Source organism: Mytilus galloprovincialis, chromosome 12 (genome assembly GCF_965363235.1).
Source record: "Mytilus galloprovincialis chromosome 12, xbMytGall1.hap1.1, whole genome shotgun sequence".
In the NCBI taxonomy this organism is placed as follows: domain Eukaryota; kingdom Metazoa; phylum Mollusca; class Bivalvia; order Mytilida; family Mytilidae; genus Mytilus; species Mytilus galloprovincialis.
In genome coordinates this window covers 79,538,914-79,565,184 of record NC_134849.1, presented here as the reverse complement: position 1 = coordinate 79,565,184, position 26,271 = coordinate 79,538,914, and the positions used below count along the sequence as shown (strand labels likewise).

At 33.0% G+C, this 26,271-nt stretch overlaps 1 long non-coding RNA gene across 1 annotated transcript in view; it reads right to left on the bottom strand.

Moving 5' to 3' along the window:
* Nucleotides 1-23,974, bottom strand: part of LOC143054957 (uncharacterized) — a 38,782-nt gene extending 14,808 nt beyond the window's left edge. The window contains exons 1-2 of the long non-coding RNA XR_012971896.1: nucleotides 23,888-23,974; nucleotides 23,194-23,278 (exon numbers count right to left, since the gene is read on the bottom strand). This is a non-coding gene — a long non-coding RNA (uncharacterized LOC143054957). The remainder of the gene's footprint in view (nucleotides 1-23,193; nucleotides 23,279-23,887) is intronic.
* Nucleotides 23,975-26,271: the final 2,297 nt, after the last annotated feature.

The following is a 26,271-nucleotide window of genomic DNA, read 5'->3' as shown; positions in this document are numbered from 1 at the left end:
TATATGGTTTAGAGGTGGGGATCTTGACCGTTTCCAAGTTCTCATACATGAGGGGGTGGAGCTGACCTGACTCCTACTTTATTTCATTTGATTTGTTTTGTTGCCATAAACAAAAATAAATATGGTTTAGGGGTGGGGATCTCGATTGTTTACAAGTTTTCAAAAAGAAATGGGTTGGGTGACTGACCCCTCTGGAGTTCCTATTTCATTTCATTTATTTCATTGTCCCATACAAAAATATATAGGGTTAATGGGAGGGGATCTCAACTGTTAACAAGTTCTCGAACAACAAGGGGGTGGGAGTGACCCCAGGGGACTCGCCTTTTATTTCATTTGATTTGTTTTATTGTACTGAATAAAAATATATATGGTTTATAGGTGGGGATCTCAATGGTTAACAAGTTCACAAACAACAAGGGGTGGGATTGACCCCAGGGGACTCACCTTATTTCATTTGATTTGTTTTATTGTACCATATACAATGTAAACATATATATGGTTTAGGGGTGGGGATCTTGACTGTTTTTAAGTTCTCAAACATAAGGGGTTGGGTGGGGTGAACCCATGGACTCAACCTAAATTTAATTTGATTTGTTTTCTGGTCCTGTGATCATTACTGAAAACCATGTGTGTTTGTCACTTACTGTTTTCAAGTTATAGTCATTTGAAAATTTTAAAAAAAATCCCATAGGATTCTATAGACATAGTAAATTCATCCCTTCTGTTGGCCCCTCAAAATACGCCTAAATAGATCACAAGAAGAAAAATAATAAGAACTGAGCAAAAACTTTGTTCAGGAGTCTTAATAGCAAAAAGTATAATTACGAATTTTGTTATAGTCTCGATTTTCTAATGCCGAATATGAAAAAGGCTGAGTTTGTTGTGGGCCCAGATGAGATGATTTATCATGATACTCTTTAATTTTTAGGACTTCTTTGCTTTAATAGAATTTTTAATTGTCTGTCCTTTGCAGATGTCTTTACTAATCATTTAAGTAATTTCATGGCCAATTAAAATCTCATTTGTCTGTTATCTTAAGAGCACTGCTCATTTACAAGCCCCCAAGGGGCAATTTTTGAAGGCCTTGCCTTTTGGGCAATCAGTTTCTTTGTTGAATCAATGAGACGAAACATTGAAAGTTAAACAAAAATTATGAGCTAACCTGAGAATAATTGTTAAAGTCATGTTTTTACATCTCAAAACTGGAGAATTGTTGTGGGATTAGGAAAAAAAATACTTTTACAAGTAAATTTTTGAGAAAATTAAGTGTAGATTATTCAAACATTATTATTAACTTATATAAGTATATATTATTTACTTTTACTTGTACAAAAAAAAATGTTGTACAAGTATTACCTTTGACTGACTGTAACTTTCAGATTAAGAACAGCAATAAGAGCACTGTTCCTTTGCTATTCGTGTGTGATTTTTTGCTGTGCATGTACTGATTTTGTGTCATAAATGGATACCACATGTCATTTGTTTTTCTTTTATAGTATTCATTGCTCATGTTGTTGTTCAATGGCAGCTTCAGTACATCCAGTATGTGCTTTTGGTGCATGTTTTACAAATTTTTGGTCAGGTGGAACAATTAAAGACAGCCATCACAAACAAGTGATGCTGCAGTTAAATTCATATAATTGAATACTTTTCTTCTAAACATGGAACCATTGAACTATGTTCTTAACCTTTGGCATAACTAAACTGTTATCTTGAAGAACATATATCATGTCTATGGGCTCATAACAAAATAACGTCAGCCAATCAGAAGACACGTTACATCCAACATTAAATTATTGAACTATATTCTTAACCTTTGGCATAACTAAACTGTTATCTTGAAGAACATATATCATGTCTATGGGCTCATAACAAAATAACGTCAGCCAATCAGAAGACACGTTACATCCAAAATTAAATTATTTAACTATATTCTTAACCTTTGGCATAACTAAACTGTTATCTTGAAGAACATATATCATGTCTATGGGCTCATAACAAAATAACGTCAGCCAATCAGAAGACACGTTACATCCAAAATTAAATTATTGAACTATATTCTTAACCTTTGGCATAACTAAACTGTTATCTTGAAGAACATATATCATGTCTATGGGCTCATAACAAAATAACGTCAGCCAATCAGAAGACACGTTACATCCAAAATTAAATTATTGAACTATATTCTTAACCTTTGGCATAACTAAACTGTTATCTTGAAGAACATATATTAAAACAATAAATACTTTAAAAAAAACTATTTGACCAATATTATAATATTATTTGTTGTTGAATAAAAATAATAAAAATACTAATAAAAACAATAATAACTAAATAACTATTGTCATTTTTATCGAGAATATATCGGACAATTCAGCAAAAAAAATAAAAATCAGCGGTACCACGAAAAACGTAATATTTCGAAAACAAGATGATATATCCCGAGAAAAACATTTTTTATGGTGTAATGTTACTTTTTATAGTGGTTTACTACTTTTGACAATATGAAAGAATACTACTTAGAGATATTACTCGTTTTTATTCAAATCGAATTTTTGAAATGAAATTGCATTTTTATTGAATCCGCTGGTTTTCGGAAATACTCTCTTTATTACTATATCGCTTTGAAAAGACAAACAGGTTTCCTATTGGGAACAGTCTTCCTTAATATCGCGGGGGAAAGGGTACAAATGGGATTTACTTCAATTTTTTTTACAGTCGCCAGCTGGGCGATCAGGATGATAAAATATATTCGCCCAGCTGAAAATCTGGTCGCCATGGGCGACTGGGCAAGCGTTAAGTTTATTCCTATCAAAATAGTCTCACCATTGACAATAACACCAATGATTTTATAAGGTGTATTTTAAGATTCAGTTACGAAATAAGTGCTCCATTCCCCTATTCTATATGTTTTTACTGGTGCATGTTTCTATAATCAATATGTTTCATTATTCAAAGTTAAGGAAATGTTTTCAAAAAATGATTTTTATAAAGGGTACACCATGGACACTATTTCCAATGTTTATTATACAGAAAGATGTTGACATTTAGGGAACAAATAATAGAGAATGCACATGTATAAAAATTTTAAGGAAAAAAAAAGATGGCAAATTTTGTATATATCTTATTTTGGACTTTAAATAATTGTATGGTTTGTTTGATATTATCACAATTAGATCATAATACAAATGTACCAGATCACAAATAAATTGCCGAAATCCTACAACACAAAATCCTCAGTGAGCCAACAGTACTACATTACTTTACTTTCAAGTCGAGTTATCTACCTTACAATATATAACGTCCGCCATATTGTTTTCAACAAGAAATTTGCATACAAGACATAAAAAATGATTTTCTGAAGATTCTGTGTACTTTTATTAATTATGAACGCCATAACCCTTAATCATTGTATGCTGTAACACTAATTGAAGCAAAAAAACACCTAAAACACCATTAAAATTTCTTTTCTCAGGATATATCATCTTGTTTTCGGGATGTTACGTTTTCTCGTATTTCGCGGGAAATCGTGGTACCCAAAAATCAGAATCAAGTTGGTTTGAATTTTAATATCTAACATAACAATAACACAACCTAAGTATTGTTACATTTGTAATTAATCACTTACTAACCAAGCCTAGCATTACGAGAGTTAATGTCCGACGTAACAATAGCTATACAGTATTATATGTCACTTGGTTTCAAGGTAATTGTAGCCAGTGCCATTGATACCCTGTACAATTTGTGAACTGTCTCTGTACAGACCGTCACGTGAAAGACCCTATTGGGTAGTCAAACATACCCTTATCTTGAAAACAAATACAAGCACTGTTAAACTCAAGGTTCTGTTTGAATTGTGACTGTTAAAGTTGAGTTTGCAAGTCCAAAGTCCATTTCCCCCCCTTTGGGAATTCCTGGCTACGGGCCTGAGTCAAAGATATACTAGTTAAAACTTAGAGGCAGATTTGGGAGGAGGGCATGGGGTCCATACTCCCCCCTTTTTGTGGGAAAAACTTGGTTAGTTAGGGAATCACTGGAGCATGACTGGAAGTCGGCCCCCTCTTATGCAGTCAGTGGATTCACCACTGCTTGTAAAGTAAAACTATGACTATTTAGTATTACATGTGTATATTCAAGGATTTGTATAGTCTACTATACAAGTCCTTGGTATATTTTTACTGTTGTTTGGGCCAGAGACATATATACATGTATATATGTCTCTGTTTGGGCGAACGGTCCCGATACCAACTAGGACCACCACTGCACCAGCTGGGACCAGAATTTCAACTTGCACGTCTTATTCTAACACATCTCTGTGTGTATACACAACATATTTGATATATCTTTGAGTATGTTTGACAAAAACGTCTATTCTTACCATTTCTTTCACAATCGTTTCAGGAAACAAACTTTGACAGGCGGCGGGAAACTATCTACTATGCATAATATACAACTCGTTTCAGGACTTGTTTCCGGAAAATTTTCTGATAGGATTTTTTTCAGTTTAAAGTTTTGCTGTCTAGAGAACAACAATCGCAGATTCCTATATAGCGTAAAGGTCTGTTTCCGCTCGTCGGTAGTAGATAGATTCCGTTTTCTGAAATAAAGCCGACCCCTCGTTTGAAAAATCCTGGACTCGCCCCGACTGCTCCATAGTCTTATATGGTAAACAAAAATGCTGTAAACAATTTCGTAATGGGATTTCGTAATGAGATTAAATGACCTTGAATTGTCCAATGTACTAGTACTAAATGTGATCATGTAAACAGTTTTCTTGAAAGAAAACAAAAAATGTTGCGTTCCAAAACATTATTCGATTTGCAGTATGAAGATCACATAGAAAAAATGACGAAAAAATCTGACATTTGGTCGTCAATCGGCAATACTGATACAAATAAATATTAGTGACCGCTGTCGACAAAAAACTAGCAATTGATATTAATATAAATCATAAACAAACGTTGTTTGTAGAAAATTTATGAGGGGGGATAGGAGGGGTCCTGATCCCGAAATCACGAGCTTAAAACACGAAATCCCGAAATCCCGAATTTAAATAAAGTAAATCCCGACGTCCCCAAATCCGAAAAAAAGAATTCCCGGATCCCGAAAGGGTCAATCCCGAAATCCCGAAATTAAAAAACACCCGATCCCGGAGTCCCGATAAAGGTCCTATCCCCCCTCATTTATGGAAGTACAACACAGAAAAACACAAAAAATAGTTACAATTAAAAGAAAACAAAAAATAAGGGATTTTGAAATAAGGAGGAGGGCAAAAAAAATGTCCTGTCTATAAGTTCAATGACACTCCGGAAGGCGCCTGCTACTACAAATAGTACTCTAGATAGATGCTAATTTTCCGTCTTTACTACGCATACTATGTCATGTCAATGTTGTTTACTTTTTTAAATAATTTTTTTAATGAACAATGTTTAACTATACCTAAAAAAAAAGACGAATGATTTGTGCCTAAATTGTTGTTTTAGTGTAGATGGAAATAAATCAATAAAAGAGAGGCGAAAGATACCAGAGGGACATTCAAACTCATATATATATATAAGCCAAAAACAAACTGACAACGCCATGGCTAAAAAAGAAAAGACCAACAAACAAATAATAACTTACATAAAAACAAAATAGAAAACTAAAGACTGAGCAACCCCATAAAAAACTGAGGTTGATCTCATGTGCCCTGGAAGGATTAACAGATCCTACTCCACATTTGGCATCCGTCATGTAGCTCATGTTAGTACACATCTGGTAATAAGTCTAATTCGGTAGGTCACATTCAGAAAAATAATTTATATCTAGGCAACATGACTGGATCCTTCAAATGTTATAATCAATGGTACGTTTGCGTGTCCAATGAATAAGGAAGTTATGTTTAATTCTTGTTAGGTGGTCCTTTAAATAGGTTTAACTTTGACAGTAATGTACGCTACCTTTTGAAAGAGTACTGATACCTAGGTTCGTTACGCAACGGTTCGTGTGAGCCTTTTGTATGACTGGTTCGACCCAAAGCAAGGGGTCGTGTGAGCCTTTTGTACGATTGGTTCAATCCAAAGTAAGGGTTCGTGTGAGTCTTTTGTACGATTGGTTCGACCCAAAGCAAGGGTTTGTGTGAGCCTTTTGTACGATTAGTTCGATCCAAAGCAAGGATTCGTGTGAGCCTTTTGTACGATTTGTAAGATCCAAAGCAAGGGTTCATGTGAGCCTTTTGTACGATTGGTTTGATCCAAAGCAAGGGTTCGTGTGAGCCTTTTGTACGATTTGTAAGATCCAAAGCAAGGGTTCATGTAAGCCAATTTTACGATTGGTTTGGTCCAAATCAAGGGTTTGTGTGAGCCTTTTGTACGATTTGTTAGATCCAAAGCAAGGGTTCATGTAAGCCTTTTGTACGATTTGTTCGATCCAAAGCAATTGTTCTTGTGAGCCTTTTGTACGATTTGTAAGATCCAAAGCAAGGGTTCATGTAAGCCAATTTTACGATTGGTTTGGTCCAAATCAAGGGTTTGTGTGAGCCTTTTGTACGATTTGTTAGATCCAAAGCAAGGGTTCATGTAAGCCTTTTGTACGATTTGGTCGATCCAAAGCAATTGTTCTTGTGAGCCTTTTGTACGATTTGTTAGATTCAAAGCAAGTGCTAATTTGCTACGACATCTTAATTCCTGTCTGTCAGGTCAAAGAGTATAAGTAAAATATGGATAGTTTTTGTTTGAACTTTTCAATCGAAATAACAAAAAAGAAATACAAATATGCAGGTTTTCGTACATGAACTTAATTTGCTTGCTTTTTATGTGGAGTGGTACTGATAATTAGTCATCAAAGGCCAAATAAATTAAACGTTTATATCAAACTTATAGCTCTGGTTTTATAAAAGTTGAAACCATTCATATCATATATAAACATATACCATAAACATTATTTTCAGCATTCATATGTATGTAATAGTTGCCGCTGTACTACATTAAGCGCCCATCTATCTATTTGCAGGTGTCGGAATTTTGAAAATTGAAAATTCTTCTCAAATTAAAATTGATATCAGCGATAAACTTAATAAAATTGTTCGCGCTTGTTGCAAAACAACAACACCCCACTTTTAAAGTTAAATGGTTGCTCCCTTATAGACAACGTTTGGACTGGTTATCATATACGTACATTTGTGTAGCTCCATTATGGGTCCGAAATCAACCACTGTTTTTAAATAGTAAATAAAAGGAAAGGGATTTTTATGTAATAAGGGATATTTTTGTTCCGTTTTGCATTTTGCATTTTGTCATTTGAACATTTTTAAATTATCGTACGACAATCGACTAAAAGAACACAGGTACATCCAGTCAGAAAGGGGCGTGTAAAGAGAAGGCACAGTGTCAGCTGCATGATGGATTTTTCCATATTTGGCCGTACACCAATGTTGCTCTCGAAAAACCAGTACAATGTAAAACGCTGAATTTTAAGTAATAATTCAACAACGGAACGCTGAAAACTGACATTGAAAGTCAAGAAAAATAAGAACCGAAAACAATTGAAGAGGTGTTTGGTCAAAGTGAAGTTAAACATACCAAATCCATCTATAAGGGCTACTTTGTCCGAGGGAGTTGAATCCTAAATTTCTTCGTAATTTGTACGTAAACAACCTATTTTAAATTATCGATTTGTTGTTGCCAGTGACGCATATTTCATGAATGTTCCGAAATAAATTAGCAATAAATACAACAGAGAGAGAGTGTGCATAATGAAGACATAACCTTGCAATCAGTTTCATGAATTGAGGTCTGGAGCTGGCGTATGGCAGTAACTGCTAGCTTTATATATAGTAGTTCTTTGTTAATTTATTAGGTCTTTCCACCTTTCCTGGTGGATTTGTTCTGATTATTTTTTTTTTTATTATTTTTTTTTTCTTCCGCCTAATTTTTCTCTGGCGGTGTAAAAATGTTTCAAAAGATGTCGCTTAGTTTTTTTGTATATGATATCATACAGTCTTTACGCATTTGAAACTGACCCTGTTTAACCGAACACTTTTCTTTGTAAGAGTTATCTCCCAAAACACTGGTTTTCTTGTTATCAGATCTCCTCCTCTTGAAATAAATGAAATAAATTTGCAACTGGAAAACCATAAGTGATAGAGGCATAGGGTCTTTTGATTTGAGGCCCTTGGTAAAAAAGTATGAAAATGAGGTCAAGGTCATAGGTCAAGGTCATGTTCAAATTTTTGATTTTGGCTTGTTATCTCTTATTTTCAGAAATCATACAAGATATCGACAAAATATTTTCAGACAATTGTTAGTTGCGACATGTCGTAACATGTAAATTTTACTTAAAAGGGTACGTAACATTTAATGCGAGTTTTGCCCCCTTTTATATCTAATATTAGTTGAATGGTAATATAACTCATTAACAATATAAAGTAGAGGCCTAGAATCTTTTGAATTGAGGTCCTTGGTTGATGACATTGAAATTGAGCTCAAGGTCATAGGTAAATTTAACGTTCTAGATTTTGACCTTTGCTTTTTCCTCTTAAATATACATGAAAAGCCATGGGACTTTTGGCAAAAGATTGCAAGCAATGTGACCTTGAAAAATCCAACCGGAAGTGATCTTTTGTAAACCGGAAGTAGCCATTTTTTGTACTAATTTATTGTAAAAGTATATAGAATCATCTATTTTTGGAATCAGTGTCAAGTAAACTATCAAAACATACCGAAAGTAACATCTTTTAAACCGGAAGTAAAAAATGATCTCCTTATTTATATCTTTTTGTATAGAAACCATACATTTTTGGAATCAGCGTTCAATAAGCTGTCATTTGACGCTAAAATTGACATTTAAAATCGAATTTTAATATTTTCATATAAAAAAGATCCTTACTGGTGGAAAGACCATCAATGGTTCTCTGAACAATTGGTTTTTAATTATCATTGTCATTTTGACTAGTTTCGTTTGTTTCCTATTTTGAAATAGGACTTGCATTTCTTTCCAAGTGCGTTTTACTGTTCGTATTACTGTGTGTTTTTCATTCTTTATTGGCTAGAGGTATAGAGGAGGGTTGTGATCTCACGAAACATGTTTAACCCCGTCGCATTTGTGCGCCTGTCCCTATTCAGGAGCCTCTGTCCTTTTAAGTCTTGTATGATTTTAATTTTAGTTCATTGTTATATTTCGAAGTTTAGTATGACATCTATAATCACTGAACCTGTACACTTTTTTGTCTAGGGGCCAGCTGAAGCGCGCCTAGCACAACGTTCATTGCGACGCTATACATTAAGTATTCCTTCTGTGTTATTTCTTGGAACTGAAATAAATCAAAACAGGCAATATATTATCGTCATACAATCGATAAAAAAGAAAACAAAACGTTTAAAGTTGCATGCGACCGATGCGCTTTTTCTGGATCTACCTTCATCAGGAACGTCAAAAAGGCGAATAATACTATTTGGTTTACTGCGAGTTGGTCAGTTTTCACTGTTACTTCTAAATGTTGGGCACTGGGAACACTAAATAGCTCTTAATTATTTATCTCAAACGCTAACCTTATATGAGAGATTTAAATCAACTTATTTAATTCCGGTTTAAATAGGTTTAAATTTTTTTTTTTGATAGATGCACAACCTTAAAATTTCAGGATACTGTTATCCCATGTGATGTCTAATATGTTTTATATAAAAAAAAAAGGCTTCTTCTTTCCATTATTTATTTTGTAATTAAAAATGATTTGATACATGTATATATTCGTGCTATCTATTTATAACTAAGAATGATTGTTATCAGAGCCGTGTTTACATCAGTGTTTACAGGTACCCCTCTTTTCTCCCCTTTTCTATTTTTGATATTTTAATCAAAAATTTAAAAAATCAAACTTTCAAAAAGTGAAATAATCAAAATTGCACGTTAGGTTTAGTATTTTAAAAGTTTGATCAAATTCCTAAACTTCTTCTGACATCAGACTCGGACTTCTCTTGAACTGAATTTTAATGTGCGTATTGTTATGCGTTTACTTTTCTACATTGGTTAGAGGTATAGGGGGAGGATTGAGATCTCACAAACATGTTTAACCCCGCCGCATTTTTGCGCCTGTCATAAGTCAGGAGCCTCTGGCCTTTGTTAGTCTTGTATTATTTTAATTTTAGTTTCTTGTGTACAATTTGGAAATTAGTATGGCGTTCATTATCACTGAACTAGTATATATTTGTTTAGGGGCCAGCTGAAGGACGCCTCCGGGTGCGGGAATTTCTCGCTACATTGAAGACCTGTTGGTGACCGACTGCTGTTGTTTTTTTATTTGGTCGGGTTGTTGTCTCTTTGACACATTCCCCATTTCCATTCTCAATTTTATTTTATTTTATCAAATTTATGAACGATATTTAGAATTTTAATATTTTAATAAATTGGTTAAAATTTAAAAATCTAAAGTTTCAAAACTTTTTAAAACTTTGAATTGATAAGTGTTACACGGACCCTCATAATACTGATCCATTACAATAATTAATGATGGGTTGCACATTCCTCTTTTATTATTTTTTTTTGCTACACACAGTAGCTAAGCGTTTGGTCATTTCAGAAATAACGTATCATAAACAGAGAAATGTCTTAGTTTATAAGGAATACTACAAATGTATTGTTTTCGATTTTATTGGATGACCAGTTATCTTTTAATTTCATACCGTAAGAATAGAGCTTCTGTGGGGCTTATTTCTACTGTATATGGATCAATCACGGAGTAAAATTGAAAAATTGTCGAAACTTATTGGACTTTTATGTATAGCATAGTCCGAATTATATACTTAATAGGATACAATTCAGATAATAGTTATTTTGCACTAAAAATTGCTGTGCCATGCCTTTTTCAAATAAGATTAAAACTCGTATATGTTTAAGTAAAACTATATTTCGAATAACATCGCTGACCAACATAAATAAAAAAAAATCCAAAATGCAATGAACGGTTTACTCCTGACAGATATTTTGTTCTCCTTGAAAAATACTGGGTAATGATATGTCTAAATTTCAGTCCCGAGTAATCTGATGATGTTTATTTAGAGTTAAATGATCAGAAATGCACAATAACATATATGTATAAATATATATGTTTTTAGATACTTAAAGTATATATGTTACAGGGAATTTGTAAAATCAGGGATTTTGTAAAATCACTGAAATTTCAGGGAATTTGTAAAATCACTGAACTATTTTGTGATTTTATAATATCCCTGATTTTGACCAGTGATTTTATAAAATCCCTGATTTTGACCAGTGATTTTGTAAAATCCCTGATTTTGACCAGTGATTTTGTAAAATCCCTGATTTTGACCAATGAGTTTACAAAATCCCTGAAATAATTAAGATCTTTTTTCACTGATTGTTTTCAGGGAATTTGTAAAAATAAATTCATTCTTATTGATTGAAAAATTTCTGTGAAAAAAGCCTACAGCAGTAACACTCAATAAGTTTAAGGTTAATCTAAGTGAGAAGTATTCATGCACTTAACAACTAACATACTGTAGAAAAATTGCTCTGGCACAGATGTCTTTAAATCAAAAGCAAACATACACACAGAAGTTACTCCAAATGATTGAGGGAAAATTAAAGTGCAACATATGGAACAGGGAAAAATATGATGAAATTTTAAAACTTATTGTCAAAGAGCCACAGAAAGAAGACAAAACAAGCTCTTATTACTCCCTGGTTTAAAAAAAAGTAAGTTACTGTTTATTATAGTTTTTTTCTGTAATTACTATAAAAAACGTAATTATTTCATTTTTTTAAAAATAATATAAAAATCAAATATAAAAACGTTTATATTCACAAAATGAAAATAAAAAAGACAACAGAGAATAAAGGTAAGAATACGGATTTGCATGTCAACGTTTTATTTACTTTGGTCATATCTCAAATACATGTAACCTATCACAAAGTGATAAAAGTTTAAATAAATTTCTAAACTTTCTCATCTCTTTCAATCCAAATAAAAGTAAAGTAAATATTTGTTTAATGTAGGTATGAAGTTCTTCAATGTGGAGATGTGAAAAAAATCGTTAAAAACGGTATTCATCAGATGAAAATGTAAAATATTATGTATGTCTTGAAGACATGTACAGCATAGTGCAGAAAATTTACATATCAATAGGTCATGGTGGTAGGGACAAAATGGGAAAGTACGCAAATGTTTGATTTGAAGCTTTAGAACTTTACAAGGAACTGTGCGAGGAATGCCAACTTAAAAAACGTAGAACTGCTAGTAAAGGCATTGTCGTTAAGCCTATGATAAGCAAGAGTTGAATTCCCGAGGACAGGTTGATTTGATAGACATGCAATTATTCAAATACAACGGTTATAGATTTTTAATTGTATACCAAGATCATTTAACAAAATTTGTAATTTTACACCCACTTACACCAAAGCGTGCATATGAAGTAGCAATACAAATACTTGATATCTTTCTTATTTTTGGTGCTCCAAACATCCTTTAAAGTGATAATGGTGCCGAATAACTGCAAACATCATAAGTGAGCTTAAAAACTTATGGCCAGAATGTAAAATTATTCATGGTAAAATTCGACACAGGGCAGCATTGAGCGAGGTAATGCTGATGTCAAGGATATGGTTATCACATGGATGCGAGATAACCTTTGTAAAGACTGGCCTGTCGGTGTCAAATTTGTACAATTTGAGAAAAACAGAAGTCATTATTCAGACATAAACAGAGCTCCCTACAAAGCTATGTTTGGGGTAGACGCAAGAGTTGGGCTAACATCATCTTCACTCCCTGATAAATTTATAGCTAAAATTGACAGCGAAGAACATTTGTCAGATTTAGCAAACATGGCGCTTGATATAAATACTGATGACGAAAACATATGCACAACTAATGATGAACAAATGGAGATTTCTGAGCCACAACCTACTGAACCAAAAACTGACCTGTGTGTTGTATGTGAAGCAACTGCATTGAATGCAACTTCTTGTGCTTCTGGTAACAAAACTGTACATGTTTTATGTGGAAAATCTATCATAACAGAAGACTTTCTGTTAAAAGTAATTTGCTCTCTGTGTGATACAGAAACAGTCATTGAAAAAGAACGTGCAAATGCTTCCGAGTCAATGGTAAAACAAGCCAATTGTATGTTAAGTCGGTCTAATAGAGTTTTAGAAGAAGTAGACATTGGATGTAATGTTGTTATTCCTATCCCAGTCGTTGATCGTGGAAAAGGTTATCCCCGAAATATAATGGCTATTGTCCAAGGAAAGTCAGAGAAAGGCTATCGTCTTGCTACCAGGCATAATATTCTGTTAGGGTTATACACAAGAAACAAGTTTAAACCCACTGATTTCTTGTTTTTGAGTCCATCAGCTGTTTCAATGGAAATTTTTACATTTTTTGACAAGCTGTTAAACTCTCTTCTATTTGTGATGGACAAGGATTTTTTAAATGTGGATGTTCTGGAAAGAACAGATGTGAACAAAACAGGTGTGCCTGTAGAAAAGCAGGACAATTATGTAATAGTAGAAGCATCAATAAAACTTGTCATGCAAAAATAAGTAAATTGTGGTCTAAATATCTGTCTATATGCCTTTAAGCCATTATCAATATACACTAGTTTTAGCTCATAGTATTTACTAAACAAATGCATTTCAAATTATTAATCTATTTTTATATTAAGAAAAACACATTTCTAATAGCAAGTTAAACTTGTAATCAGGGATTTTACAAAATCCATAGCTCTATTTTCAGTGATTTTGTAAAATCTCTAACAATTTTAGGGATTTTACAAAACCACTGAAACTGTTAGTGATTTTACAAATTCCCTGTAACATATACATAATAAGTTTTGAATATGATGAAAGTTATCATCAAAATGAGATCAAAATAAGAAAAAAATGCCTTGGTGCGGAAAATTTTGTGGTAAATTTATCATACTTCTTAATTTTCTTATTTCAATCAGAGTTTTAAATATTGTATATTGCCTTAATGATAACATGACTTTTTTAACTGTTCTAATTTGTTTGCTGGGCATTACCAATTATGACTGGATTCGGTAATTTCTGCTAAAAAAAATCCGAAGTTAACTGAATCTGAACCACCACCATCACATACATCAAGCATCATCATCACCATCACTGATCATCAACTTCATCAACAAAAAACGTATAAATGTTGTGACCACTGCATATAATGTTGTGACCACTGCATATAATGTTGTGACCACTGCATGTAATGTCCCGGCAACTGCACATATTGTTGGGACTATTGCGTATGATATTGTGAGCACTGCATATGATGATGTGACCACTGCATATAATGTTGTGACCACTGCATGTAATGTTGTGACCACTGCATGTAATGTTGTGACCACTGCATGTAATGTTGTGACCACTGCATGTAATGTTGTGACCACTGCATGTAATGTCCCGGCAACTGCACATATTGGTGGGACTATTGCGTATGATATTGTGAGCACTGCATATGATGATGTGACCACTGCATATAATGTTGTGACCACTGCATGTAATGTTGTGACCACTGCATGTAATGTCCCGGCAACTGCACATATTGTTGGGACTATTGCGTATAATAATGTGAGCACTGCATATATTGTTGTGAACATTGCATATAATGATGTGAGCACTGCATACAATGTTGTGAGCACTGCATATGATGATGTGACCACTGCATATAATGGTGTGACCACTGCTTATAATGTTGTGACCACTGCATATAATGCTGATCATGAACATAAGGCAGTCATGGCGTTCCATACATATTTGTACGAGAACATGTTAATGTGATACGAATATTAACCCTGCTTTTTAGCTCACCTGGCCTAAAAGGCCATGTGAGCTTTTCTCATCACTTGGCGTCCGTCGTCGTCGTCGTCGTCGTCTGTCGTCGTTAACAATTTTTCAAACATCTTCTCCTCTGAAACTACTGAATGGATTTGAATGAAACTTCGCATGATTGTTCCTTAGTATATCCTGCACAAAGTGTGCGCTTCGATTTTTGATCCGTCAAAAAACATGGCCGCCGTTAATTAAAATAGAACATAGGGGTCAAATGCAGTTTTTGGCTTATATCTCAAAAACGAAAGCATTTAGAGCAAATCTGACATGAGGTAAAAATGTTCAATAGATCAAGATCTATCAGCCCTGAAATTTTCAGATGAATCAAACAAACCATTGTTGGGTTGCTGCCACTTAATTGGTAATTTTAAGGAAATTTTGCAGTTTTTGGTCATTATCTTGAATATTATTATAGATACAATAAAACTGTTAATAGCAAAAATGTTAAGCAAAGTAAGATCTACAAATAAGTCAATTTGACCAAAATTGTCAATTAACCTCTTACGGAGTTATTGCCCTTTATATACTTTTTTCACAGTTTGTTCATCATGTTGACCTACTTTAAAAAATCTTCTCCTTTGAAACTGCTGTATCAATTTCAGCCAAACTTAGGCTAAATGAGTTTCAGAGTATCTAGTATAAATTTTATATTTCATTTCCTTGTATGTCAAGAAACATAGCTCCTATGGCTAAAATAGAACATAGGAGAAAATGATTTTTTTTTTGCTTTTGAAGAAAATAGGACGGTTTAAAGAACATTTAAATAAATTGAAAAGCCAAAATAATTATTGATGAGAGATTAAACCAAAAAAATTCAGGTGAGCGATTCAGGCTCTTGAGAGCCTCTTGTTACTAGACCGACACCCTGAGCCGGATTTTTAATATGCTAGTTCTCAGGGTAACAGTCCGAAGGAAGACATGTCACCTTGACCGGACTCATTATTCTGATCCCGAGCCGAGCAACCTTTGGCTTACTCTTTAATGTAGCGTGCTTAGCAGGGAAGCAGCAAATATCAATTTGAAAGTCTTTGGTTTTTTTTCCGGCCAAAGTTCGAAACCACGACCTCCTGCACTCGAGCCAACCATTGTACCACGAAAGGACTGTCAATAGACAGTAACCCGTAATATAAAAGGTTTCGTGGGAAGCCGCTCACATATACACCTCCAGTCTCAAGTAAAAACAGGGCTAACGTACCAACTATTTTTTTTTGTCATTGGGCGGAATGTTTTTTTTTTTGTAAATGTTTGATTCCAAATTTCTTGAGAGAGATTTTATCTATTTCAGAAGGGAAGCGAAATAGTTTGTGTCCATTTAAAATGAGGGAAAAAATAAAACAATAATGAAATTAAAAAAAAAAACATGTTATTTTCTATTAAAGTCGAAGTATTTGTTTGTCATGAGCACACGGAAATACAAGTGCTCCTACGCACAATAAATGAAGAGTCGGTACATAACCAATCTGATTAAGATACAAATGTACAGATCATCTGTCTAAGCTTTGGTTACAAGGATCTGACGGTTCATTTTACTTTCTGTTCTGGTAAATATAACATCAGCCAATGAAATTTCAGCCTTCATATTTTTGAAGGTGCGGATCAATCCGACAAAACCAGAGAATCCCAAATGGTCTTAAAAACAGAAAATAGAATGGAGCGTCTTCCGATCGGCGTAAGCAAAGCTTGAACATATAATTTCTATAATTCATTTAGATTGATGTCTAAATGAACATGAAAAACTGCATTATTTTATTGTTTACTGAGACCTGTTGGTCTCTTACAGATAGAGAGTTGTGTTTCAAATTAAAAAAAGTGAAGATTTACTGCAGCAGCTTTTTACACTTTGCGTTTATCCTGGAAACTTCAATTGATTGCAATGCGTCTGAATATACTCTATAGTAATTTCATAGTAATCTTGATAACTTATCTATAGAAAAACCTTTCCTTGCAAAATAGTATAGACAAGAACAGATTTGAAAATAAATAATTTATAGTTATGGTCATTTCCTTTATTTAGGGGTGGGGACGTGTTGTTCAAGTTGCCTACTGTGAAAACGTTTACAAAATGGGGAGTCCTTAATAAATGTTAACACAATACGATAGAGGAAAAGTTACTGCTGTTAAAATCGAAATTTATAATTAGGAGGTGGGAAGAAACATTGGAATTTCTCTTATTTTTTTCAAGTCTACACCTTGAAGAAGGAAAAATAATCAAGACCCCCCTTTCCAAAGACATAAGTATTTCAACCCCCCCGCCCCAAAAAAAGGCCACCACCGAACAATCACACACACACACATCCACACACATTTCCAATACTTTTGTTTGTAATAACAACAAAAAAACCAACGCATTAAGTTTCTATTGCATTATAAGTTTAAAATATCGCGTCAGTAGTTGATCTAGAATTTCAAGCGTGGAAGTTGTTTGCGCCTTCAGGGAACTTAATTTGTATATGCCGGTTATGGTCTTATTGATATTTTCCACACCACCTTCATTCAATATTAGCTTCAGATGAAAAATACTCTGCTAGAAGAAATTGTTGAAACTAAGGATTTAGCTGCGTAACAATTGATGTCTACGGATATGCTGGATGACGAAGATATCGCCATAACATTATACGGTGGCAAAACTATTAATAATTGAATACCACCTTTCCATTCTAAAAAATAATAAAATTAAAGGCCCCCTTTATTTCTCCCTTTTTGGGTTACAAATGACCGGTCCTTTATATGAGCCATTACTCTACCAAAGTCTGATTGTTGCCCATTTTTTGTGTCTGACTATCTTGAGAAAGTAATATATAAAGAGAAACTTGAACAGCTAAAATGATCAGCAAGGCAAAATTTACAAAAATGAACATACTGGAAATTCATGTATTAACTTCTTATAGAAAAAACACTAACGCTAGGTTTAAAGATATTGACAAATATAATGTCTTCCCTTGTTTCTTAATCCACGAAAATTGGTACCCACGAAAATAAATGAATCCACAGTAAGGATACTTGCACATACTATGAAAATATTTGCACATCATATATAAAGGTGTTTGAACGTCATGTATATAATGACACGTGCACATCATATAGAGGTAAATGCACATCATATAATGACAAGTGCACATCATATAATGACAAGTGCACATCATATAATGACAAGTGCACATCATATAAAGGTAAATGCACATCGTTTAATGAAAATGGTCATAACAAGACACTGTTGGCGTTCCATACTATGGACATGTGCATCAGTGTTAATCTATTAAGTCATTTCTGTCCTATTTTTTTAAGTTAAAAAAAGTTCAGAAACCTAAGCTTAATATATAAACACTGATATTCTCAACTGCATTGTTACACTTATCGTGCTCCCAAACATTAAAAAATGGCAGATGTTTAGAAAGTCAAGCGTGTTGTTTTTTTCTGAAAACTTTATTGCTTTGACTTTGGTTATAGTGGTTTTGAATTTGGCCAAGCACACCATACTTTTACTTCGAGATTCACTTCTTCTCGAGTGTCGAGTTGCGAGTTACAAAAGTCGAGTTGCGAGTGACGAAAGTCGAGTTGCGATTTACGAAAACGGGGATAACTATTTTTATTTTTGGTGTACCTCTTTAACATTTTTTAATGACGATTGCTTATAGCATTGTATACAGTATTGTTGATTCTTTTTGTTATTTGGACTTTATCGGAGTCTTGTGTAAAAAAAAATGAATAGATTGCTTACATAATCACTACGCAAAGTATTGTTATTTTCTGAAGAAACCGATAGCCTTTTGAAATACAGTAGATGGCTTGTAGTTTAATTATTATTAAATTTCATAGTCAGTACCGTCATATTAAACGTAAAGGGAGATTGCAGCTAAACTATAGTACATATGTTAAAGACCCCTTCTGCAGATTTAGTTCAGAGTGGACTCTTTGGGGGCAGCTGCAGAGGAAATATTTGTTAGGGAGCCCAAAATTTATTCTTTGGCAGTGACACTCAAAGTTGTGGACGTTTAAGTTATATATGTCTACATTGGCTAGAGGTAAAGGGGGAGGTTGAGCCCTCATAAAACCTGTTTAACCCCGCCGCATTTTTGCGTCTGTCCTAAGTCAGGAACCTCTAGCCTTTGTTCGTCTTGCATATTTTTTAATTTTGGTTCATCTATATGTTTCGGAGCATATACTGGCGTCAATTTTCTTTATCTAGTGAATATAGTGTTAAGTGGCCTTCTCATATAGTCTTTGCATATCGTAAATAAACGCAATTATTCTAAAGCTAGTTTTTAGCATAATACGTGTAATGTTCGTCTCGTATAATTTATGAGGGCATGATACAAATGGAATTTAGATTTGAATTATAAGGAATGACTGTAATAAATGTTCTGTCTACTCGAAATAACCTTTAAAATGTGGTGCACACACTTTTTTGAAGGCCGTACGGTTGCCTATAACTGCTTACATCCACTTCTTTTGAACTTTGGGGGATAGTTGTCTCATATGCAATCATACCACTTCTACTTATTTTATTTTAATATTTATACAGTAACGAATATGCATACACTCTTACGGTTTGCATTTTGTAAGGATGTTTAATGGAACGTGTATATTAATAATGTTATGTCACTTGTATAATACATGTTATACGGACACCAATTATGTATTTTAAACAACAAATATAGTTTTGTCTTTTTAGTTAATGAAGTTTGTATTACACCGAGTTTTTATTTTAGGATGTTTACAAGTAATTCATACACCTGCTTATTCAAAATACTCACAACGACAAACCTGTTGTTATATTTCATTTGCATATGTTTAAAGACTGTTATCACTGTACGGTTCGTTGTCTTTAGTTTGTTTGATTAGTACTGTTCGTTGTGAATTATTGTACTGGTCATTGTGCGTTTTGACTATTCAAAGTCGATCAGTATGGTAGAAGCATGTATGTTACCACTGCTTGTCAAATTTTCAAAGCTTATGTCAATGGAAATTCGCCATACAAATTTTAGGCTGTATCTAATGAGTTTCTACTCCAGTGTTTTTCTTTCGAATCAACAGCTCACTATAAGCAAACTCAACGAATATCTTTGAACGTTCACGATGGTTACCGCTAACGAAAATAATGTTACTTCAATATTCTTCAACTTGAAGTGATTTAGTTGATTGATTGATACTTGATAAAAGTCCAATGGCAAATATATCATTCATATTTAGGACAATGGAGTGGTTTTGGGTTAACGTTTTGTGTTTTTTTCTTCTGCTTGGTTATTTGTATAACTATGTCCGGCCAATAACTTTTTTTTATATCATTTAAACATGTTTGCTTTCTACTTTTAAGTCGTGTATACTTTTAACTGTTTTAATTTATAACTATTATCAAACTCGTGGAGAAGAGGTTTATGTCAGTGAGCTCGCGATGTGGCAAAACAAAATAAATATAATATCTTGAAGTCATGCATGCGGTCTACAAAAATAATCAAAATGTGTTAATAAATTCAACAGAAATTATGTATATTTTTTTTTAGACATAACCAACAAACAGCACCACATAGATTTTTGGCACGGTTCCTGACCTTGGACTGGCTGTTCTATACAAGACTATTTTTTTACAGATCTCAACAATCCCCATTTATATCAATCGGTGGAAAATCAAAAACTTCAATCGAAAATGACAGAACATACAACGAAATTTTCGTAAATAAAAATAAAATCTCTTTACTTGAGAATATGGGTACTTGACTTTGTACATGAAAAAAAATAATCAAGACAATTACTATGTGTAACAGTAAAAGTATAATCAGTAATACGGTGTCAAAAGAATGCTCGCCATTTAATGATTATTAAAATTAAGCAACCAGAAGTATATATTGAACTCTACGAAGAAGAATCAAGTTAATTAGGAGCAGGTTAGATCAATACACAAACGATATATATATACATATGTTGACATAATTTTACATAACGTTTAGTTGTTTTTGTGTCGTTGGGTTGTTATCAAATGGATGTATACCCCACATGTCTCGTTAAAATCATACTTAATATTCAGGGTATTAAATACAGATCATAGTTTATAAATTATACATTTATCTTCCCAGTTCCCATGTTATTACAGGAGACCTTAACATCGTTCATGACCGACAGTTGAAATCGTTCCTCAATAAAGGACCTAAATATCGTTCCCCGTCACTTATTTAGGGGAATGAGTGTCGTAACATGATCCACGACTCACTCCATATTTACAGCTCGAAATGGATAAAACGAGAAAAAGATGACAAAAAATCCTTAGATTTTTTTTTACCGAATTCAGTGATGAACATAGTTGATATTCGTTTTAATCATTTCAAAGATCATTTTATTCCCAACAACAACCATAATAGTCGTATTTCTCGTATCAATAATAATCTAAAGGAACTCGCCAAGGAATTGTTTTTTTTTTGTCTCGGCTTATAAGGCTACTTATAATACCATTATTGTATGACGTGAATTTTACATTGAGGTTCTGTAAAAGGAAATCACCAATTCACCAACATTCTAACTGAATCCATTTTCGGAAAATGACATTTATAACAAACAAGCTTTTAGCTACCTCTTTACAGGCAGAACCAAATGCAATGAAAGTTCAAACTATGTACTGGCTTCCGAAGCTGCACATAACATCTTACAAGTAGAGATTTATTTCGTCTTCAGTCAATTGTTCCACTACTAAACTGTCTATTCTACTTACTAGTACGCTTGGTACAATCCAAAACCTGATAATAAATTGTTCAAATAAGGCCTTTGAAAATAGTGGAATAAAATACTTTTGGAGTGTTAAACATTCGTTGGAAGTACTTGATACATTGCATGCTTATATTGCTGATTTCAAATCTGTTCACAATTTTGATTTTCTACACTATATACTTCTTTGCCTGATAATCTCGTTAATAAAAAAAAGTCACACACCTACTTAAATAGGCATTTAAAAATTCAGAATGCGAATATATATGTTCAAACTCTTTAATGTCATTTTCTAGTAACAACAAACAAAAGAACTATATGTCACTGGACCTGTTTTGATACTATAACTGCCCTTGAATTTTTACTAGATATAATTATTGTTTGCTAGGGAGATTCCTAATTCCGTCAAGTTATCAGAATTCCAATAGGGATTAACTGTATTGTTATGATTTACAATTGATGACTAAATTCAGCCATCGACGCAACATCCGATCAAAAAATTTAGATACTTGGACGATATATGGCTCTCAATAAATATGACTTCATTTTAAATGCTAATACTAACAGTGAAAACTTCCTTTCCTGGATCTTGATATCTATATCTTTAACAGGACGCTTAATACCAAAATTAACGACAAAGAGATGATGTTCATTTTCTATTGTAACTTATCCATTTTTAGATGGTGACGTTCCCTTGTCACCATCTTATTGTGTTGATGTATCTCAACTTGTTCGATTATCTCGTGTTTGTAACGACGTATTTAAGTTTACTGAAAGAAATCACCGTACTACTGAAAAATTATAACACCATGATTTTCGATATCACAAACTAGTCAAATATTTACTAAATGATATCATCGGTACAAGGACATTATTCGTAAATATAAATCAACATGCAGACATCTTATACGTTCTGGTATTTCACACATCCAATATTGTATACAAAGCACAAACATGTCGTCATTCACCTTAATAGCTAACCAAACCTTTAAACAGACCAATTCAGAAGGGATATATTGACGATACTGCTGTCAAGTCATTAAAGATTGCATATTTTGGTATTACTATTGATTCATTTTTGCGCCTGCCCCAAGTCAGGAGCCTCTTCCCTTTGTTTAGTCTTGTATGGTGTTTTTTAAATTTTGTTTCATTTACCTGTAAATGTTTAACCCGAATAATTCAGTCATTATATATTCCGGTGATCTACGATTACACTTTAAGTACACAATCAGTCCTAAACTGAGATACTGGTGTTGTATTTAGTCATATTTCGTCATATAATTTATCTGAGAAAAAATCAGATTTGACTGTTATATCATTATAATAAGATCATCTGATTTTTAAATCATGACTGAGTGTAAAGTTCAACAATTTGTTCAACTGATAAACGACCTGTATCATATATGTATAATCAATATTAATTTCTGATTAGTTAAACGCGCTTATAACAGCTTTAGTCATACAAATTATTTCACGTTTGTCATGTTCTTTGAAAAACATTCTTCAAAGGACTATTGACCTCCTCCCTAAGTATCGAACATCACTAGCAGTCGTTATAAGAGTTCATGAGAAGGTATTTACATTTTTTTCAAAATTTCTCAAGATGATAAAATAAACAAGCACCTGAATTGTACTTGACTAATAAGTTACACAGTGTTAATCACTTACTTTTCTACAGATGTGTATTGCCGCTCTATCGAATACCAATACAGTTCATAACAACCATTTCATGACGGGAACCTCTCATAAATTGCTGTAGGAACACAAAAAAATGCACATCAAAATGAAGGAAAAAGTTTATAGATACATCTAAAAGTTTTATACCGAGGTTCTGTTATGCCTTTTAATATTTCCTGATATAAGAAATTGTGTGCACAGTTAAGCACGTGTATCAATATATACGATAACAAAACCTGTTACCATTCAATACTAACGTAGATAAACTGGATCTGTGTTCCCAATTGCGAACATTACACAATTGTTGCTATCGTATTTTTCCTGCTGGTCCGATTGCCATTGCAGTACAAAAGCATAAAAACGTCTAAGTTCGATTCCCGGTACTAGTGTGTTTGTGTGTGGGTTCGTTCGTGTATTATGTATTGTTTTAAAACTAGATATTTGCATGTGCACTTTATGCATTTATTACGAATCATTCCTTAAAGTGTTATTAATTAATAGGCACAATAAGTCTTCGATTACACAAAATGTCTATGTATCCCCAAAATTGATGGTGACATCATGAAATACGCCCATCGATATTCGTTGACTAGGTACAATTGTTCACTTATCAATAAAGTGGGACAAAATAGTTTGCTATATTTGCGACAAGTCTCATGTATTCTACAAAAGTCTTTTAACTTACCTTATAAGCTTAATAAGTCTTGTTTACATAACCACATTTTGTTGATAATGATCATACGAAGTTAGAAGGACTAAAACGATTGTCGACACGTGATGTATAACATACGGGTATGATTATATAATTGGACTTTATTACTTTCGTCAATCTTACATTATCTCCCCCGTTAGATTTATGTATATTTATATATTTCTTTCTAATAACCGATATAATATATATTATGACACGCACATCTGTCGAACACTATTCAAATCCTGGTATCTATAATTGATGTATTTGCAAATTCTGAGTCGATGACATTGTAGGTGGATGTTTTCTTTACGAGGTATCAAATGCCAATTGTCAAAATTCTGTCTTCCCATGAATCATCATTGATATGGTCAGAATTATAAATTTATTATTTCAAAACACTTAAATGTTTCTACCCTAGGAAAAGATTAGCTGATCTGTAATTGGCAAAACTTTGCAGAATGTTTCATTCTGAATTATCTCCTACTTCGTACTTTATTTGGCCTTTTGAACTGTTTTTATTTGACGTCACAGATGTGTCTATTTTAAACGTGACCCGCATCTTGCGTTTAATTTGAGTTATTGTATTTTTTCATATAAAAACTAGAATGTTTTGTTTAGTTGTTTTTAAAGCGATATTTTTTAAAGCTATAAACAATTTATATTCATTAATAATCAATATTACGCAAAAGGTTACTATACACTGAACAAATTTGAATAGCGACATGAGACTTTTCAATATCTATTTTATAAAATGTACAAGGGTAAAATATTAACAAATTGAAAAAAACTATTCAGTGTGTCAAACAATTATCAATGTTAATTAAATATATATTTAGCATCAACTTCAATTTACCTCATCAATTAACTTTGATTATTTTTGAAATTAACTTAAAAAAAGTTAGCTTTTCAAAATAATAGACTTAAGTATAATGATCATGATAATACATTATATAACAAGTCTGAAAGGGTACAACATCACCAAAAAAACACAATAAAACGAACAATATGTTAGATATTTCGGATAACAGATATCCTTCTTCGGTATAGCACGATGTCAAATGAATCATGTCAATTCGAATTAAGACTCTATCATAAAGTCTATAATCACATGGCAAAATCAAATAACAAAACGCATAAAAACGAATGGACAAGAACTGTCATATTCCACTGACTTAAAGTTATTTCTTGACACGTATATTTACCGATCCTTTTTGAATTTCGTTAGCTGTGAAAAAAATAACTGAAATTATAAAAGTGTACAGCTATTCCAAAACAATGCTAACAGTTTTACAGATTAAGTGATGACAACAGCATGGTTATTGATAAGACATTTAAGATTAAATGTTCGTCATTCTTTGGTATATGATAAGTCACTGTCGTTAAAGTTGAGAATATGAATGACAGGTTTATCCAAATTCCAACTGTGAATAGATCCTTCTCAATTGACTTGTGTTATCAAAGTAATAATCTAGTAAGTATTAACCTTGTTGACAAAGTGAAGTGATCGTATTATCTCCCTTGTTTACACCGATCATAACAGCTTTATAAAAGTAGAACAATACGATACAATGTTCAAATCTCGTTAGTTTGTCTATATTGTAAGGTACTTTTTTATATTGCTCTTTGACTGTGTGTGTTTCTTTTAATCTATATGGCTTTCTTTAACAATTCTTTGAGCGTTCCTGATAAAGACAAATTCAGTAAGCGCTTTGAACACATTGTATTAATACCGTTTTGTTTTTCAATTTTTTATGGCCCACCTACGATAGTAAACGGACATTATGTTTTCTGATCTGTGGGTCCGTTCTTTCGTCTGTTCGTTCGTCCGTCTGTCCCGCTTCAGGTTAAAGTTTTTGGTCAAGGTAGTTTTTGATGAAGTTAAAGTCCAATCAACTTGAAACTTAGTAAACATATATCTATGTTCCTTATGGTATGATCTTTCTAATTGTAATGCCAAATTATAGTATTTATTCCAATTTCTGCGTCAACTGAATATATACAATGATAGTGCGAGTGGGGCATTCGTGTACTGAGGACACATTCTTGTTAAATGAATAAATGGAGTTTAGAAAATTATCCAAAAAAGTTGGGATTCCAATTTATGCATCGGAAAGTATGTAACTAAGTAACTTTATTAACTTTTTCGTCGATTGTGTTATGTTACACTGGAGAATATCAAAGTTTCAGCTGTTTAAATCCTCGCTATCAAAAGAACAGTTTTATCGAAGGAATTATAAAATTGAGATGATCAAGTGATGCAATGTGACAATTGTGTTGATTGCTACTTCTCGTAATCTTGGTAAATTGTACAACATTAACTTAAATTGTCCTTACTATTGCCTGCGTCTAATTGTGTCAATTTCAGATTTGTTAAC